Consider the following 18,335-nt stretch of genomic DNA (forward strand, 5'->3'; position numbering starts at 1 on the left):
CATGTATTTGAAGCAGGAGTCAGTAACAACAGCTATGGTTGTGCTTCCACAGGTGATAGAAGAAAATGTGATTTGATTCTTATTATTATAAAAGAAGGATGTATTTTGGTTAGGCTTTTAAAGTACTTATGATTCTATAATTGGGGATTAGTTTAGAAATGTCAGGTAATAGGTAACCACCATGTGGTTTCTGAAAATGCAATACAAATTCAGAGAAGTATGAAAAAAATACAGCTTTGTAAATACCTGGTGATTTGAGGGGGTTGTGGCTATTTAATTAAAATAAACAATTTGTTTTCAATTCGCTTCTGTCTGAGATTCAAGAGCCAAGAAGGTATTTGTAAATTGTTAATAAATATCAAATTGTATAGGTGGGCAAAAAACTGCATGGTTTTATAAATGACCTATGACTTTGTGTAAATCTTTTGAGGGGTGGCGGGAAATCAACTTTCAAAACTGCTTCAGACTTTCTTAAAAGATTAAATGGAGAAAATACAATTAAGGAAGGAAAAAATAAAATATTACTTGGATTACATGACTCCATTATTTTAATATGATTTTAATCCATTTAATCTGACTTAAAAAATAAGCTACATTTTAACATGCTGACTAGTTTTTAATTTCATTACTGCAATATTTTAATATTTCCTCAAAGATGATTTGCAGTTTTAAACTGTTCTTTTGTTGTTGCTGTTTTGGGTTTTTTGTTTGTTTGTTTGTTTGTTTTTTATGGCCATACATGTGGCACATCAAAGTTCTCCAGCCAGGGATTGAATCCTAGCCTCAGCTGTGATCTATGCTGCAGCTGTGGCAATGCCAGATCCTTTAACTCACTGCACCAGGCCAGGGATCTAACCCATACCTCTGTGGTGACCCAAGCTGCTGCCGTCAGTTTCTTAACCAAATGTACCACTGCAGGAACTCCAAAACTGATCTTTTTGATTTTAACAATTTTGCAACAATTAATAAGTGCTTATTGTATGCAAAGCCATGCAAGAAACCACAATCCTGCCTTCAAAAAGCTAAAATACTAATTATCACAGATAAATATACAAGAAGACAGAGTTTGAAAATAATAAATAAATGAGCAATGCACTGTGGGAACACAGAAGAAAAGTCATTGATACTCAAAGAAATAAAGATTTGTACATGAAAGGCATGAGCTAGGCCTCAAAGTTTTAGAGAGGTATTTCATAGGAACAAAAAAGATGGAGAAGAAGAATGTTACGGAGTCGGACAGGTTTGAGAAATGACTGAAAGGTAGAAAGTTATTATTATCTTTCAAGGCCCTCTGAGCCTCTTCAAGGCCTGGGGTAGGCTTGGGAAGAAAGTGATTTAAGAATAGACTTGCTGGAGTTCCCTAGTTGTTTAGTGGGTTAATGAGCTGGCTCTGGTTTTGGTTACTGCTGTGACACAGTTCAATCCCTGACCAGGATCTTCCACAATATAAAATCATCAAAAGTTGCTGATTAGTGGGTAAGTGGGGCAGAGTTTTTCTTTAGGAAAATTTCATTAGCATTATATGTGGAATCTGGATTTCTCACAGAATAAATCTCCCTTCATTGAACAGAGTTTTAAGAAAAGGCCACCAGATATATCTAATTACCAACATTTCATCATTGGCTAAATAGTATCTATCAGATTTTCTTCTGTGAAAAAATAATCAACAAAAAAATTTTAATTAATGTTATACTAATAGGATGATTGAGAAACCTATGATATTGTTGCTTTTTAACTATTTTTGACTTACAAAAATGACAATTTCATAAAGTTCAACTGAATCTAGCCCATAATGACTTAGTGTCATACAATTAATTCATTTCTCAAGGTGTCTGTTTTCTGTTTCCAACAGAATACATCTATATTTTATCTTACTTTATTATTTTTTGGCTCCACCTACAGCATATGGAGTTCTCAGGCCAGGGATTGACTCTGAGCAGCAGCTATGACCTACACCACAGCTATGGCAATGCTGGATCCTTAACCCACTGTGCTGGGCTGGGGATCAAACCCACGCCTCAGCAGTGACCAGAGCTACTACAGAGATGTTGGGATCCTCAGCCTGCTGCATCACAAGGGAATTCCTAGCTTTTATTTTAGAAGAAAAATATCCTTGAGTATAATGGAGAAAGTAAGAAAAAGCAAATAAAAAAGAGAGCTCTCTCCTTTCAGCAAAAGTGTGACTGAGTTAATAGACCTCCCTTTACTACACCACCCTCCATTTCTAAAACTAAAATGCTAAGTAAAATCAATTTAAAAATGTTAAATTTGTAGAGAAGCTATAAAGAAAGGCAAGAAACTCTGAAGGTGCCACAAATAAAGGGGAACAAGGAACAAGTGTAGCTTGGGCTACAGGTTACAAGCTGATGTTTGAACCTTGGAGACATAGCCTTGGGCCCCTGCAGGGCGAGGAGTGGGAAAGGAGGAAGCTGTGGTAAGTGGACCTGGCTCTCCCTCAGTAAACAGATCCCACCCACCTGCCAGGAAGGCCAAAAGAAAGCTTATGTCTGTCCATATTTTAGATGAAATTTCAAAAATAAAATAATAGAAGTCAACCTTACACTTCATGAAGGGGCAGCAACATGAAATTTACAAACCAAGAGACTAATCAAAAAAGATCTTCTGGTGGCTCAGCAGAAGCAAAAATGTCATAGCACAAAGCATGAGGAAAATGGCAAATGTAATGATGGCAATACTTATATAGTGTCTACCACTGCTGATGTAAATAGATTACTCTTACAATCTAACAACTCTATAAAGTAAATCTTACTATTATACTTTTTTACAAAGGAGGAAATTGAGGCATTACAAAGTTAGATATATGGTGAAAGTTATACCACTGGTAAAGCAGAGTGTTCAAATCTGACACTTGGGTCCAGAGCCATGCTCTTATCAATCTCATTAAGTGTTTCTTCCATGTAAATAAGACTGTATTAAAATTTAAAATTAAAACAAACACATTTCTGTAAGTGACAACGAATCTTAAACTAGGTGAAAACACAAGACATAAATGGAGAGAAGACCCTATAAATATAAACAGTTGACAACAACAAGTAGGAGTATCTCAATACAGGGTATGTGTATCTCAATAGAAAGGGAAGGTTATAAATAGAAAAATGGGCCAGGTTATAAGCATTAAATTCAAGGAAGATACAACTTAAATTTCAGAGAGAAGTGTATTAGTTGATGCTCAGTACCACTGCTACATAGGGACATGCAGATTGAACTCATAATGCTTTACTGTTTCCTACATCAGAACAGAAAAGCAGGGAAGGAGTTTGAAAGTATTAAATTTTGGGGAGGATATAGAGAAATGTCTGCTAGTGGGAGCAGGATTTGGTAAGATATTCTCTACCAACCCAGCATTTCCACTATCTCATAAGTACTTGAGAATTTAGCTTCCCACCCAGTGTGCCTTTAAATAGATTACAGACAGTTAGGATAATGATCTTCTTGGCCTGAGGGGTGGCCAAGAGGCTCCTGGGGTGATAGAAAGAAGGAATAATAAAACCATAGCCTGCTGATCCAATACACACAGCAGTTAATATGGAAGAATTTAACTGTGGTTAACACTATGGATAAATATAAAAAAATCTAATTTTAAGGGTAAAAAGAGTTTTTTGACAGCCAAAACTATTTATGCTCATTGAAATGCACATACAAAATTCAACTACTTGGTTTGACATTTTAACAAAAGTATAAAATCTCTCTGTGGAGAATGCACACTAACTTCGGATGATCATATATTAGTTTTTCCCTGAAGAAGAAGGGGTAATGGGTAGTCCTCTTTATCTGATTTCATTTCTAAAGAAAAAAAAGAAACAAACAAACAAATAAAGCAAAATATTATTTGTTAAATGAATACCTGAGTGTGTATTGTATGGTTCTATGTATTTTTGCATGCTTTCCAAATATTTTGTGAATAAAAAGGTGTTTTTTAATACTAATGTTAATAAGTGAATGAAAACCAACGATATTATTAATAGTAGTGAAACTGACAGCACTAAAGGCCTAAACCTGGCCTGAACCTAGCCAGAACACAATTTGGGACTTGAACCCAAGATTTTAAATTAAAATCACTCACCCGGTGTCGGGACTCACTGAAGTTTGGGTTCTTCATGCCTCCGCGCAGAAGGAATTCAGTGAAAGACAAAGTGATAGGCAAGAAATAGATTTACTAGGATAGGATGCTTGTGAGAGATGCAAGCGAGCAGGGAAGGATCCTGCGGGCTACAGTTTTATTATCCAAGCAGATTTGGGGTCAGAAAAGCCTGCCTCTTCCTCTTTCTTCAAGTAGTAGCTCCTCCTTAGTACCGGGTCAAGTGTGTATTCAAATCAGCAGAAGGGTGGTCCTCAAACGCTTGCCCTTGGTCTGAATCTGAATGCAGGCCTCATCCCATCCCCCACCTGAGGCAATTCTCATGCCTCCACTAGTCAAGCAAGCCTGCCTTGTGCTGATGGCTTTCTTGAGCAATTATTAACTTACAGTGATCTCCCAAAGTCCTCTAGGTTTCCCTCTCTATCTATGATTCTTTACTGGGACTTCTACAACTGCATGTGCCTACTCCATCCCTATCAGTAATAAGCTCTAACTTCACCCCCACCACAGTTTTCTAGTCTGGAACATATGTAATGCACTTGAAATCAACCACAAGCTCAGTTGACATCTAGGAAATATACAAATCCTGTTTAAAGGGAAAAAGAAATGTAATCCATGATTTCTGTCTACTGCAGGTAACATTTCTAAATAAAGGCCACGTTAGAATACACAAATTTCATAAAATATTAAAGGAAAAAACTGAATCAAAACTTTCAATTAGTGCTATCATATATCACAGCCCTCCTGCTAGATAATGCTACCTCACAAATCTCATCGAGTTCCACCTCAAAATAACAGGTATAAATTGTCAATACAAATCAGAGGGGTGCCATTATAACTTTATTTCTCTAATAGAATGATTTCATTTATGAACTTCTATTTCTATGTAGTATAGAAAACGTGACATTGCTGCAAGGTATTTTAATCTTTTAATCTATAAAAATCAGTAAAATTCAAGGCAGATTAATTAAATGATGTTTAAAACTCTCTGGGAGTTCCTGTCGTGGCTCAGTGGGTTAAGGGATCCAGGCATTGCCACAGCTGTGAGCTAAAGTGTAGGTCACAGATGCAGCTCTGATCTCACGTTGCTGTGGCTGTGGCATAGGACAGCAGCTGCAGCTCCAATTCCATCCCTAGCCTGGGAACTTCCATATGCTGTGAGTTTGGCTCTAAAAAGAAAAACAAACAAACAAATAAAAACCTCTGAACTGTTTCCCCTTCTCCAGGGTTTTCCTATCTCTTTAGTCCTAGTTCTGTTCCTAATTTCACTGAACTTACTTACCTGGGCACCTTGCCTGACAGTAGCATCAATGCTGGTGTTAGTTTTGATTATTTCCCAAAGCTTGTTTTGGGAAAAAAAGCTTGTTTTTTAAGTGCAGAATTCTCTAAGTACCTCAAGCTTGTGGCTTGAATGTAGTACTTACCAGTCATTCCCCTAACACCCTGGACAAATAGGTTCCTATAGAAATGCCCACACCCTTGCTCCCAGTGAGACTGACTAGTGGCCCTCTGTGGGGCTGGTTAGGCACCCCAAGCTCCCACTAACTTCGGCAGCTTCCTCTTGGTTCCTAAGAAACTGATTTTCTTTTTTTTTCTTTTTTTTTCTTTTTTTTTTTTTAGCTATTTCTTGGGCCGCTCCCGCGGCATATGGAGGTTACCAGGCTAGGGGTCGAATCGGAGCTGTAGCCACTGGCCTACGCCAGAGCCACAGCAACGCGGGATCCGAGCCGCGTCTGCAACCTACATCACAGCTCACTGCAACGCCGGATCCTCAACCCACTGAGCAAGGGCAGGGACCGAACCCGCAACCTCATGTTTCCTAGTCGGATTCGTTAACCACTGCGCCATGACGGGAACTCCAGAAACTGATTTTCTTATTCCAAATTTATCTCCACAGGAAACTATGACCAGTCTTATGATTTTCTCCTGTTAGATAAGGAATACAACATCCTTTTAAGGTTCTTCCCTGAAATTGCCCAAAAGTTCAAATGCTGGGCTTTTTTGAAGGTTTGGCTGCTTAGAAAAATTCAGAAAGGAAAATTGGGCAAAATGTAGAAGGCATCTTTCTCTATATTTGTAACAATTTCATGTGAATCTTCAATTATCCAAATAAAAGTTTCAAAAAATCATTAGGTTAAAAATAAAAATCTATTAGCAACTACAACAAATGTTTTAAAAACTTACATACATTTATATATAAAAGACTAATTATGCCTGTTCAAGTCCCCTTTTTCAGAAGGCATTCAAGATCTCCAGTTAATATGTTTTTTAAATTTTTTTCAATATTCAATGTACAAATGATTAGCAAAGTTAAACACACACACACACACACACACACACACACACACACACTTCTGCTGGAACTCTTTGACCTGCTCTCTGAAACTCAGGTTCTAATGTCAGTGAAATCCTCTATATCTTCAAACTCTCCTGTGAATATTCCCCTAACCTTTTAAGCCAAACTGAAATTGAGTGCTCCCCCAAGAATTTTTTCCCTGAAGCTTCCTCAAGTGGTAGCTACCATATACAGCAATAGCATTGGACCTGGGTGTTGGTTAGTACTTCTTTTACCTTTATTACAGTCCAGGACCATTTTTCTTTATCTTCTGTTATTACCAAAAAAAAAAATATATATATATATATATATATATATATATATATATATAATGAAACAACAACAAAAAAAACAGAACAGTTTCCAAGCTCAAGCATGAGATGAAGTTGTCTAAAATTCACAGAACAAGTCCCTTGATTCCTAGAGTTTAACATGCGACTTATTCCCATTCTTTCCAATCCAGTTCCGTTTATCCTATTTCTTGGTCTTTTCACTATACCCAGACATGATTCAATTCTCTCAGTTCTTTGATCCACTCAGGTCCAGGGTGCACTGTCATCACTATGACAATGACTTCCTTTCATGACATTCAGTGCTTACTCTTTTCTCTCTTCTCTCTTCTTCATACTCAACAAACAAAATCTCAGTGAAATCCAATACATTGTTTCACACTTGTGTGGTTCAGTTGAATATAGTGAAATAAAAATTCACAACTTACTCAACTGGCCTCAATTAAATTACTCATGTCTCATTTTAAGTGGACCCTTAAGCACTGTCAATTTTATTAGTCATAGTTCAATAACTTTCTCATTGAATAAACCCTATGTTAAAATGTCTAATCTCACCTCAGACTTTCACCATATAACTTCCCACCCTCCACATTCACAGCTGAGATTTGAGTTCCTATTTCTCATAGAAAACAGACACAATCTAGAGAATGTCTGAATGATCCCATCAACATCATTACTGACCTAATTGTATCTTTACATGTACACTGTGACCTCCTTCCCATTACTATAGATGAAAAGTTCTCACTCTTGTCTAAAGCCAGCTTCTCTCCTTCTGGAGCAGAAGTTATGCCTTCTTGTCTACTTTTGGATAGTATTCTAGCATTACTCCTCCTCACCCAGATTATCACTTTTCCCTTCTTCATTGATTGTGTTCATAAGAACACAAATATCAGAAAAGGGAATATGTGGCGAGTCACAGAGGTAAGATATGGTATAATTTGTTTTTCAACTTTGTGTAAGTCTAACAACTTAAATAAAATTTGCTTGACAAAGACCATAAAGAAAAGAGAAGTCACATTATGAAGGGACTGGGTAAGTTGCTGTTGGTCAGGTGATTAACTTTTATCTCATTATTTTATTTCTTTTTTTTTCCTCAGGTATTTCCTCCCCAAAATGATGTAGAGTGGAGAAATTATTTGGCTGCTATTTATAGCTATGCTTATAGTTTAGCTTCTGTTTAAATACCCAATAGATAATTTGCACTTACAGATATCTATTTATTTTGTCAGAAACTAGTTATTTCATCATTAATATCTCTCAGTTGATAAATATCTCACCAAAAAATAAAAATTATTTTACCTGAGGTTTAATCAATGTATTTTTAAAAATTTTTAAAAATTTTTGTCATTTTTCCTTTTTTAGGGCTGTACCTGTGGCATATGGAGGTTGCCAGGCTAGGGCTCTAATCAGAGCTGTAACTGTTGGCCTATGCCAGAGCCACAGCAACACCAGATCCGAGCCGCATCTGCAACCTACACCACAGCTCAGGTAACACCAGATCCTTAAGCCCCTGTGTGTGGCCAGGGATTGAACCTGCAACCTCATGGTTCCTAGTCGGACTCATTTCTGCTGCACCATGACAGGAACTCCAATCAATGTATTTAAAGTATAAATTAACATCTCATTCTGCTTAATGTCAATAGACAATTGGTTACTGCAACAGAAAATATCTGGAAAATTAATTTTGAACTGTAAATAAATTAAATGGCTAAACATACTGTTTTTTCAACAAAATAATACTCTTTTATGCTTGAGTGTCACATTAAGTGAGCAATTGTGGAAATCTGAATTAATACTGAATATGTGATAATAGTACTAATGAATGCTAAATTTCTGGAAGTGCCATAATTTATTATGTCATGCGGAAGTTTATTCAAATAGTTTGTGTGTGTGCTTTCAAGAGAAAAACTTTAATAGTAATCTCCTGTCTTTTGTGTAACAAGATTTTATTTATTCTTACGTCGTCACACATTTTCTCTATACAAATTTAACAAGAATTAGGTTTTAGGTAGGTTATTACTTCAATCATCACCATCCTCATCTGTGAATATAGACAGTTCTTTCATCAAGCCACTTTTCAGAAATGTTTGGCTGACATATTTTCCAAGCCTTTATTGTTTACTGCCCAAATCTGTGTGAGTGTGTATGTGTATGAGAGGGAGAGAGAGAGGGACTTCATTTCAGGTTATGTTTCTATGCTGTGCTTATATTTTTTTTTTATTACTGATTTTATTTGTATTAAATCTAATAAAATGAGAAAAAGTTGTGATCGCTTTTAAAAATATGATAGTTCTAAATCCCATTCTTGAGTATATTTAGACTTGACTTAAGCATATTTATACTTAAATAATTTTATTATTCTAGGAAATTATTATCCTGCCTTAGAATTTTTTTACTTCAGAGAGCACTTAAGATTTGTATGTGTATAAAACATCATTATTATATTACATAAATGGAATTATTTAAGTTACCTCATTGTCCATTCTTTGAGAGCTTTATTGAGATAAATTCACATACTACACAAATTAACCATTTAAAGTATAGAATTCAATGGGTTTCTTTTGTATACTTCAGAACTGTGCAACCATCACCACAATCTAATTTAAAATATTGTCATCATCCAAAAAAGAAGTTCTGTACCCATAGCAGTAAGACCCCATTCCAACTCCCCCCTCCAAAATCCTTCCATAGCCCTAGGTGATGACTAATCTACTTTCACTTAGTGTATTTTCAAGACTTGTGTATGTTGTAGCATGTCAGTGCTTCATTTCTTTTTAATGCTGAATAATATTACATTGTACTTATCCATGTATCATTTGATGGGCATTTGAGTTTCCACTTTAGGGTTATTGCGACTAATTTGTCTATGAACATTTGTGTACAAGATTGTATAAGAACATATATTTTTATTTATTTTGGGTATGGAATTTCAAATCGTATGGTATCTCTTTGACATTTTAAGGAAAAGTCAAACTCTTCTCATTGGTACAAAATTTTTCCACAAAAGTGATTATATAAACTGTAATTATTTAATTATTTTTAAAGTGTGTCTTGGTCACAGAGACTTGACCTTATTCATATTTATTCTTAGCAATGCTTGTTTATTAATCATAATTACAACTACACCCTCAAAATATTTCTTGGCTCAAACCAACTTTCCCTTCTCAATTTTCATCATTTTGTGCTTTTGGTGGTTAATATTTACTTCCAACTATTTACTTCTAGGAAGCATCTCAGAATCATACACTGCTTATAACCAAGAAGCAGATTGGTTAGAAAAAAAAAATCTTTAAATTAGAATTTTAAGAACATCAAGCAGTCTGACATTTTTTTCACATAGTAGATAACTTTTGACTAGATTATAGACACAGATTAAATTCAGGTGATTCATATAATTAAGGACATTAGAAAGAGCTTTGCTCTCTCAAATTAGCCTACTCTGTGCATGGAAAACACACTGGTCTCCTTTAGTCTTGAAGGGTACATGTGCATCTTAATAACCATAAGGAGATTAATTTTCTATATTACACTCTTAAGCATTACACTTTTAAATTCTGTTTTATGTGGTGTATTCAAACGAAATATGAAAAATAGAAGCCTTGAAATTAAGAATTTTAAATACCCCCATTTCCTTCCCAAGTAACAAACTGGCTATAAAAGCAAGTCTCTGTATTAATTTGCAAATGAACAAGGACTTTAGAGTTCTATCCACATTGGTCCCAGGCTGCTGTTGTATTAATTATTAGATAGATTAACTACACATTGAGCTGGCACTTTTCATTAAACAGCTGCTAAAACATGAGGGATGAACAATGCCGTGTGCTTTAGCTTCAGATGCATGTACCCTGAGGCCATTTAATATGCCTTAATAAGCTTCAGTTTTCCATGCAGACAAATTTCTCTTCATTGGTGAGTGTTCTGAGACACCATAGGTTGGGATGTGTCAGAGAATGTTCTCAGCTTTCAAAGAAAAAATGTCAAATAATCGTACCTGCTTAAATTTCTAAATTCATATTAAAGAATTTTAATTAGATTTAAGCAATGAAAGTAGAGACAATAACACACTATAATATCAAAACCAATAAAGGTAAGTAGTAAAGGCCAAATGAGGTCATAAAGGTGCCTGATCCAATGGGATTTACATCCTCATAAGAAGTAATACCAGAATGCTCTCTTTCTCCACATGCACACACCCCAAAAAGACCTCATGAGGACATTTTGAGAAAGAGGCCATCTACAACCACAGAGAGAGCTCTCACCAGGCACTAAAGTAGCTGAAAACTTGACCTTGGATTTCTAGCCTCCAGAGCTGTGAAAACACAAATTTATGTTGTTTAAGACATACAGTCAGGAGTTCCCGTCATGGCTTGGTGGTTAACGAATCCAACTAGGAACAAAGAGGTTGTGGGTTCGATCCCTGGTCTTGCTCAGTGGGTTAAGGATCCAGCATTGCCATGAGCTGAGCTGTGGTGTAGGTCGCAGACACAGCTCAGATCACACATTGCTGTGGCTGTTGTGTAGGCTGGCGGCTACAGCTCTCATTAGACTCCTAGCCTGGGAACCTCCATATGCCACGGGTGCGGCCCTAGAAAAGACAAAAAAAAAAAAAAAACAAAAAAAAACAAAAAAAAAAAACACAGACATACAGTCAATAGCATTTTGTTATTTCAGCCCAAGTAGATGAATACCCAATGAAAGATTTAGAATCTCCATAGAAGTGGAATCAGGAAATCAGGAAATATGCGATCTAAAAAACACAGTTTTCAGTTTTCCTCTAAAGTAAATTCCTTGTTACCTCTAGCCCTGACTTCTTTGAGCTTCAATGTTGCATATTAAAAATTCTGTTGAAGAGACACAGCTAAATTTCCACAGAAACCCCAATCTTATCATCTCCAACCCTGAACTTACTTTTATTTTCCCCAAATCAGCTCCTTTCTCATTTATTTTCTATCGAAATGTATGATATCATCATTGTACCACTCATTTTGACTCTTCCTCTTCCCTTTCTTCTTCGGTCATTCAGTTAGTCAGTTTTCCCATCTGCGTATGTCTTAAATTTACCTCCCCTCATAAGAAGCACTTTATTGAACCATTGGCTAAACTATCCGGGTAGGTCATGTTTAAAAAATAAATAATTTGCATTAAGAAAGAAAATGTGTAATATACAGCTTGAGCTTACATTTTACTTACTTTTGCAACCCAATTTGGATTAATTCATAAACAAAGAAATGTCTGGTGTGTGAAAAGGAAACAAGATGAACAACAAAGACATGGATTCTAGGCAGATATCTGGATGCTAATGAGTGGTGCTTCCTACAACTTATACCCTACTACTGTAAATTCATGAAAGGGATGGATTCACCTTCATAGATACATGTAGTGATACTTTTCATCATTGTCATCATATAAGCATTTTAATAGTTCAGTTAGTTGGCTTGTACCCCAGCCACACTCTTGCAGTTCTATTCCCTCTCTTTTTTATTACAGCAGTTTTAAAAAGGAAGGAAATTTATGCTTATGGATTTACTTTATCTTAGTTTTCTTTCATGCAAAGCTAGTTGATAATTGTGACATTTCAACTGAAAACTTATTATTATCATCTCATTAGTACTAAATCTCTAAATAATTAAACAAACAAGTATTAAATTCTCTAGAAGGTCACCAGCCCTATTTATATTCCAAACTTTATAAAATTCACAGATCACTGTAGCTGGTTCTAAATTAATACATTTCACAAGCAAAACAGATACATTAGAGTATCTTAATGTCATATTTTATTTATCTATCTGTGAAACCATTACCTGAAAGACACAGACGACCAAACCTCACACAAAGATAAATAGATTATATGACTAGGCTTATATCTATCAAAACATTGAGTCAATAATTAATAACTTACAAATTAGAAATAATCATATCCAGGAGAAGTAATACAAATTTTCCAAAAATTTTCTAGAAATTAGAAGCAGAAGAATACAACCAATTTTATGAAGTCAGTATTATAATAAAACAAGATAAAGTTATTGCATAAAAGAAAACTATAGGTTAATATATCTCATAAAAATAAAGGCAAGTCCATCCCTCTCCCCAACCTTTTTTTTAGATTCAACATATAAGTGATATCACATGATATTTGTCTTTCACAGGAGGGATGGCATGGGGGTTTGGGATTGACAGATGCACACTGATGCGTATATGGAATGATTGGCCAATGGGGTCATGCTGTATAGCACAGAGAACTCTACCCAATATTTTGTGATAGTCCATGTGGAAAAAGAATATTTAAGAGAATGGATGTGTACGTGTATAAATGAATCACTTTTGTTCTAAAGCAGAAATTACCAAAATCTCGGGAGTCAACCATACCTCAAAAGAACTTTTTTTAAAAAGCAAAAAAAAAAAAACACATAAATTTAAAAAATGAATGCAGTTATCTTAAAAAATTAGCAAAGCACACAGTGCACAAAAATAAATATACACTACAGCCATTTGAGATTTATTCCAAGTACGTAAGACTGGTACATCTGAAAATCAAAGAATGTGATCCTCCACATCACTAAGGAAGAAAAATCATAGCATAAAATCCAGTAAATATAATAGATGGAGGATGTCTATTTTCTCACTGTTAGTGTGGGAGTTTCCAGATAAGCAAAGTGGGGAATCTAGCGTGATCCATAAGTTACTGGACTATAGTTGGTAACATCAATATGAACTCATGTTTACCCTAATATAGACACAGATGTTTACATACAGAAGTATCTATAGATATGTAGGTATACACATTAATATACACAAAAAATTCTTGTTGATACTCTGCCCTCAAAGAGAAGTAACATAATTCCCTACACTTAAATGTGAACTATACATAATTACTTCCTTCCAGAGTAAGTACAGAAAGGGGGAAGAAAAGAGTAACTTTAATGTGTAGAAGTAGTATAAACATTGCACCATTCAGGGAATCAAAGTCAATGCCGTCAGTACTAAATCATGTTGATAATACACATGATATGAAGTGATGGATGGAGTCTTAACTCTGTAGTCTTCCTCTTGAAAACTTACAATCCTAGTCTAAGCATGAGGAAAACAACAGATCCATTTCCATAGACATACTACAAAATAAGTGGACAGGATACATATAAATAGCAAGGTGATCAAAATCAAGGAAAGTTTGAGAAAATACTGCACTCAAGAGGAAATTAAAGAGATAGATTACTAAATGTAATGTGCTCTCCTGGAAGAAATCTTGGAACAAAAGTAGACATTAGGTTAAACATTAAGAAAATCTGAATAGGGAGTTCCCGTTGTGGCTCAGTGGAATCCAGCTAGGAACCATGAGGTTGCAGGTTCGATTCCTGGCCTTGCTCAGTGGGTTAAGGATCCAGCGTTGCCCTGAGCTGTGGTGTAGGTCACAGATGCAGCTCAGATCTCTCATTGCTGTGGCTCTGGTGTAGGCCGGCGACTACAGCTCTGATTCGACCCCTAGCCTGGGAACCTCCATATGCTGCGGGAGCGGCCCAAGAAATAGCAAAAAGACAAAAAAAAAAAAAAAAAAGTTTCCCCAATTTGGTAAAATAAAGGGTTTCTCTTTAAATTAAAAAAAAAAAAAAAGAAAATCTGAATAAAGGACTTCATATGTTTTGAAAAGTCAATGACACTACATTACTAATTGCTTGAGTAAAATAAAATCTTGGAAATCAATACTGAGCCAAAAAATGTATATTTCTATAATCCTAATAAAAATATTTGTTATTTATCTCACAAAGTTAGATAATGATGAAAATATATATAAATATCCTGTATATATGCATAAACCTGTGTGTATGAAATATACATTACAACATATATCCAAACTCACACCAGCCTTAGTGCAGTAGGCATTATTATTGCTGTGTCCTAGAGAGATTATGGAATTGCTCAAGATTATTAAAAATGTTTCTTAAAACCTAGGCATGACATAAAGGAACCTCCTGCACTGTTGGTGGGAATGCTAGCTGGTATAACCACTATAGAGAACAGTATGGAGGTATCTTAGAGAATTATACATAGAACTACAAATGACCCAGCAACCCCACTCTTGAGCATATATCCAGACAAAACTCCTCTTAAAAAAAAGACATATGCACCCTCATGTTCATTGAAGCACTATTCACATTAGCCAAGACACAGAAACAATCCAAATGTCCATCAACCGATGATTTAATTAAGAAGTGATATATATACACAATGGACTACTACTCAGCCGTAAAAAAATAACAAAATAATGCCATTTGCAGCAACATAGATGCAACTAGAGACTCTCATCCTGAGTGAAGTCAGAAAGAGAAACACAAATACCATATGATTATCACTTATATCTGGAATCTAATATACAGCACAAATGAATTTTTCACAGAAAGGAAAAATCATGGACTTGGAGAACAGGCTTGTGGTTTCCAAGGGGGAGGGAGAGGGAGTGGGATGGAATGGGAGTTTGAGGTTAATAAATGCAAACTATTGCCTTTGGAATGGATTAGCAATGAGATTCTGCTGTGTAGCACAAACTGTATCTAGTCACTTTTGATGGAGCACGATAATGTAAGAAAAAGAACGTATATATGTATGTTTGACTTGGTGACCTTGCTGTACAGTAGAAAATTGGCAGAACACTATACACCAACTATAATGGGAAAAATAAAGATCATTTTTTAAAATAAAATAAAATATTTAACCACATTCTCAAGGTAACCAAACTAGTAACAGAGTTTAAATTGAGAATTACACCCAAGTCATTGGTATAAGGTTAGAAATACACTGCTACTCCTTTTCTTTCCTAACCAAGAAAGAAGAGTTTGGGCATTATGTAAACTCCAGTTTAAAACTCCATAATACATACAGATTTCTTTGGAAATTTAATTTTTTTAAAACCATTTCCTCACACACACACTCCAAATCAATAGCTGTTTGTGTTATTTGTATTTTTTTCTCTATTTTCCTGATGCTGTTTTTCTTCTTGAAATAAATTTTATTCCTGTTATTTCTAACAGTGTTGAGTTTATCATTTCTCTTATCTAAATGTCAGTGGTTTCCTAGGTTACAGCTAAATTCTGTTTAAGTACCACAACACTTTATTTAAAACTTTAATTATCTGTATTCGCAGGCTCATCGGTTTAGTTAGATAATGTTTTCTATACTAAATGACAAATGTCTATGTTCATATGGCCTATATAGCCATAACTGATCATATTACCTTGAATATATTTTCAGATATGAATGGGATGGCTTGCATATTCAGTAATATTCTAAGTTGATTTTTCTTCTGAAACTTCAGTTAATCAGAATACTATACCAAATCATTCTTTACGTGAACGCTGATTTTTATTTCCTCAAAATTTATCAAAGGAAGGAAAACTTTAAAATTATGGCTCCAAATCTCCAGAAACCACCTAAAAATTCCATTCTATTCTATGAGTATAAACATTTCTTATGCCTTCTTGGCGAAACATATAAAGCTAGTTAGTGCATTATTTCTTGGTTTTTGTTGCAGAATTCATTATTCTGGAGTTATTAATCATTTGCTTCCAGAAAAATGGCTAATTAGGGCAAGCACAAGTTTGGGAAATAAGATTTTACAATTAAAAACTGGGACATTAGCATATCTACATTAGAAAACGTCAACCAATTTTTTTCTACTTTTTAGAATAAATACAATGTTTCTGATAACACTCGTCCATAATCAAATTTATTTTGGATCAATAAGTTTATTTAGCTCTCTTATGAGATCATTTAATTTAGGAATTATGTATAAAACTTTGCAAATGCTTACATGTGCTAAAAGCATTTCCATCGTTTGGTCTTGAGGATAAAAATGATTTATTTTGGCTTATTTTACTCCTTCCCACATTTTTCCTCTTTTGTTTCCTCAATACTAAAATAAAATTAATTAAAAAGAGCTGACTTTTTGATTAGACAGTTACTGCTATAGTGTAATTTTAAGGGAATGAGAATAAATCAGTAGGAAACTAAATCACATTCTTTCCACAATGACTGAAAAGTCCCTATTTTATGTTTAATTTAATGATTCAACAAAACATCCATTAGGGACCACTAAACCATAGGCACAGTGTTATGTTCTAAGATTACAACAGTATTCAAGATGGGTAAGATCCATGTATCATGATAAGATGGATAAAATCTGTGTAGCATGATAGTGAAGGAAGACGAGTCAAAGCAAATAGACAAAAATATTACAGAGTATACAGAATTTTCTTTAGGAAGATTAAGAAATAAACACAAGCAGGACACTGGCACTGAGACTAGCAGCAAGAACATTAGATTAGATGGTTAAGATTGGCCTTGCCACACTGATATTTAGATTAAGATCTGATAGGTAATAAGGGACCCTCACTCAAACCTGAGGAAAAGAGAAGACAATCTTTATTTTGGAAGTAATAGAAAATTTATAGAGGAAATTCATACAAGGATTAGGGATGAAAATTTTATGAAATTATGAATTTGGAGGGTGGGCAAGAACCAATGACCAAGGTATGGTTGGAAACAATACTGCATAATCTTGTCAGTGTGATGTGAAGCCATATCAATGCTTTACATTATTTTTGCACACACACACACAGAACTCATGTAATCTTAAAATAAGATCCCAATTTACTATGATCATTTATGAATTAGTTAATTGGTTTTTCTATCGAGATCATGGAAATAGTGAGAGAAGGAAAGGAGGTGGAAGGCAAATGTTACTGAGAAGCCTGTTGGCTGGAAAAGAAAATTTCCCTATTTTGCAATTCTATTCCTGTCTGAGAGAACTAATAATATTTTGATAACATTAAAAAAATCCTAAGCACATCTCCCATGGCTACATGCAGAAAGGAAACTTTACATTTAAAAATAATTTCTGTTCCCATGAGATGATGAAATGGCTTAGACTCTTGTGCCAATGCTCTGTCTCTGTCCAATTTTCCATAGGATAAATTCCGTTGAGAATTCTTCTAAGTCAATGATGCAACATGGTGTAGCTGGTTCCTAACCACAGTTTTCTCCTCTAAGGAGGTGGAATAGTGCAGCGGAAAAGAATGGCATTAGGAAATACAGAGTAAAATCCCTAGAGCTTGATGATTACTCCAGTTTTAATGTCTTTTAATTTCATAACTTTTAAAACTTTTTGAGACAAAGTACATATTTTGATAAGTTGTTTTGAAAACTTATTTTAGACCATTAGTGTTCCATAACTGTTATTGCCTTATTACTCTTTCATTTTCATAAGAGACTACCCCAAGATTGTTTTGTATGTGTCTGTGTAGAAAAAAAGAAGAAAAATAAATTTGTACATATACATACACACATGTATAAATCAGATGTTATACATATATTAATAGAATTAGACAGCATCAGATTTTATATATGTACATACACATACACATACATACATGATATGCTCGTATAAAATAGGTTTTTCTTTCCTTTTTCTCAAGTCACACTTGTATTTTACTATTTAGTTTTACATACAATGAATGCCTTATCTTAAATCTAATGTATCACTACAGAACATAAGTTTGTCTTCCAATGATCTAAAAAATAAGAACTCTAGAAATTTGTGAAAGTAAATGACAGCTAAAAA

This window comes from Sus scrofa, chromosome 14 (genome assembly GCF_054392235.1).
Source record: "Sus scrofa isolate SSC_HxYL_T2T_F1_AM1 chromosome 14, Sscrofa_HxYL_maternal_Yorkshire_Landrace_v2.0, whole genome shotgun sequence".
NCBI classification, from domain to species: Eukaryota; Metazoa; Chordata; class Mammalia; order Artiodactyla; family Suidae; genus Sus; species Sus scrofa.